Source organism: Henckelia pumila, chromosome 3 (genome assembly GCF_033568475.1).
Source record: "Henckelia pumila isolate YLH828 chromosome 3, ASM3356847v2, whole genome shotgun sequence".
NCBI classification, from domain to species: Eukaryota; Viridiplantae; Streptophyta; class Magnoliopsida; order Lamiales; family Gesneriaceae; genus Henckelia; species Henckelia pumila.
Window position 1 is genome coordinate 190,127,686 of NC_133122.1, and position 3,599 is coordinate 190,131,284.

Genomic DNA, 3,599 nt, shown 5'->3' on the forward strand with positions numbered 1-3,599 from the left:
CTATATTACTTATCCTATGTCGAATGCTGGAGCATTATATATATATATATATATATATATATATATATATATATTTATTTTTTTTTGGATCAGGTTTTGTTGATATATCCCTTTTTGGTGGAGGAAATATTGTTAGACAACAAGGTAATTTAGGTAGCATCCTATAATTCATGTTTTAGAAAAAAAAAACATTGTTAATTAATTTCTTTATTGTTGTAGTTGCTGCCGATTTTGAAGGAACAAGGAAGCAGGAGAAATAATTGTGAACTTAAAAAAACTGTGAATAAACAAATGACTGAGATTAAAATGTTGAAATGAATGTGTGCACAATTTAAATATGAGAGAGTTAGTGTGAAGAGAAAGCTGGTTGACGCGAAAGAAAATCTGGTGTTGGAGAAAGAAGTTTCTCGAAATCTCAAAGGTAAGTATTTTGTAGTTGATAATGATCCGAGTGTTGATGACGTTGCTGATGAAATCAATAAGACCGATGAGGAAGAAGAGTTGAGTCTGAGACATGACCTAGGTGGTAATTTATTTGATTTTGTTGATGTGTCTGTCAAGAATTGTGTTGATTACTCGTGCAAGGAAAAAAATACAGAAAGTGGTATGGCTGGTGCTGATTTAGAGATTAAAAAAGTTATAGGTGTTGATGACTTGGGATATGGAAAAGGTGGTGTTGGTGCTGAGTCTGAGGGGGGAAAAATGCAGAAAGTGGTCACATGAGAACGAAAAGTACCCAAGCCGATGGACAAAATTCTTGTACTGAGGATCTGTATGAGATTGATCAATTGTTGGATAATCTTGTAACGAAAGTGGTTGGAAGGACCTTGGTTCTAATCATCTAATCAAGAATATATCATACAATCAACGACAGAGAGTCAAGGGATTCATCAAGAAATTTTTTTTATTTTTTTTAAAAGCATGCACGGACCCCGTGCACCCTCCTTGCCCGGGTCCGTGCATTAAGTTGTAGCCAAAACTCGAAGACTACAAATACACGGACCTCGTGCATACCTCCGTGCATGGGTCCGTGCACAAAATGCACAAAAACTCAACTCTCTGCCTCGAAAAAAGTTCACACTGACCCATGAACGGACCAATGCACGTGGTTCGTGCATGAACCAATCTTGAACAAAACATAATGCAAAGATACACGGACCCCTACACGGATGTAGGCAAGGGGTCTGTGCCCTGTACATTTTCTGAAAAATAAAAGAACAGACAGCAGATCATGCAGTCCAAATCCAACCTCAAAATCCTCAAATTTCAATATACAACATGCATAAATCCAATACATGATAGTTCTAAGTTGTACAAATATTCGAACGGGTAGAACATGCATCAATTCTAAGTTCTTCAATTCAAAATACAACAAGTACAAATGAGTTCGAATACAAATTTCGACTTATAAAAGCAAGTCCTCACTTCTATCATCAAAATCCCAGTCTATTCATGTTGCCTCTGACTCGAACCTGCCCCACCTGTTGCCAAGCACACATAAAAAGACAAGACAACAGCCGTATAATTTCGGTGAGAATAACATTCCCAGTAAAAGAGACAAAACAGGCAATAACAAATAATATATCAAAAACGATATATCAACAACCTGACATGTATTTTTACGTAGTGTATCAACAACATGAATAACAATAACTCATTTCGAAATGCAATAAAATGCAATGCATGTCTTTAGGGTTCAAGATTATCTAATCAGATAATCAAAGGAATTTTGTTTCTTAGGTTGGGATCTCGAGGTTGAGATATATCACCGCGATCTCACCGACTCTCCCGATCGAGGTAAATGCGGCATATCTCGCTCCTCTAGACTTTGGATCAATATAGAGAGTTAGTCGGGTCATTGGAGTGCGTCTCAACTACTAATGCCCCTCAACTATAATCCCCAAATCGTCTAATTCAAACTGAACAAATCATTGGCTCAATATGTATGCATATGATAATCGTAATACATTTAAGAAATGCAACTCAATGCATTAAATCAACCTAAACAGGTAATCATGCATGTATGTGATTTAGAGACTCGCGAATCAATCGAAACACGAGTATTCACCCCTTTTCCAATAGATATCATCTTTTACCTTTTTATTCGGTTCGACGTAGCTGCAATCTGGACAAGCTACAAGAACAAGAATTTCCAATCAAAATTCTATTCAATTGAAACTAAAACTATTAAGGTAAACTCTTTACCAATACTCGATCAAATCTTCAACGATTCGAATTCTGGCAAATCTGAACTCCACGATCTTCAACCAAATCTGTACGGAGATATAAAAGAATCCAATATCAATCCATCCAATTCAAATCGATTCAAAGACTTAATTCCAACTCCTAAAATCCAAAAATCTCAAACCGGCGGCATAACGGCTACATATTCGAATAATCGGAAATACAAACATCAATATATCAATTCCAACAACTCATAACAACAATAATTCATCCAAATCAATCCAATTCCAACAAATCTCAAAACCCATAATCTCGAATTTAGCCTATAAAATCATAACAAATCCGAACGACGTTTTTTTTTCGATCTATACAAGCTAAAGAACAACATATCCAAAATTCATTCGATTCTAATAACATCCCAAAATTGAAATATGACTGATCGGAGAAATACTTACGGTACAACGGAGCTCTCGCAGCCGTGATCGCAAATATACCTTCAGATTGAATTTCTAACGAACGGATCGTATGAAAATCGGGACTCAAAAGATTGAAGATGGCGTTTTCTATTCTTGAATGGAGGAATCGGTCTAGAGGATAAAGAAATGAAGAATAAAGAGCCTAGTCATGCTAAATAATAATTGACCAAGTCAAATTTCCCAAATTGCACTTTAGTCCCCGAATTCCTCAAAATTTTTAATTCAGTCCCTAATCAAATATCAATTAAATCCTAAAATTTCATAATCATTGATTATCAATCTTAATCTCCTTAAATCTTGATTAGGCTAATTTTGGGGCGTTACAATTCTCCCCTTCTAAGAATTGATTTCGTCCTCGAAATCGAATACGGTTCAATCTCATAAGATAAGAGATAATATCAAAGACTGCAATAAGAATTCACCTCTCAGAAATAACTCCAGAAATCACTGCCTCAAATCGGACTCTGTCTCCCAATTCTCTTCTTCAAATCCGTATTGACTCAAGTGCACTGTCACAACTGAATCGGTTTGTTTCGGAGCTGCTTCTCTGTTCAGCCGAAAATCAAAATTGGTGGAAGCAACTCGACATATCATTACGTTCAGTCACATCGGTCGAAGAACATAAGAAGGATCTGGTGATATTCCGCAACAAAAGACGGAAAACACATCGAAAAACCAGAAATAGACGGAACAAAAACAAGTCTGTAAGCAAGATCGTCTATCATTTCCAGACTCTAGTGAGAATCGATCAATCTCATAGACGACTTCTCTCTCTTCTCATGTCTGACAAATCCTCTGAAAGGCGAAATCTTCATAAATATTCTGCCTCCCAGATCAAAATACAGAGGTCTGCGTCGGAAATTCGTATACTTCGTCTATCTGTAATGTGATATCTTCATTCTTGTCTGAACAATCCTCATCTGTCCATCCAAACCTCGA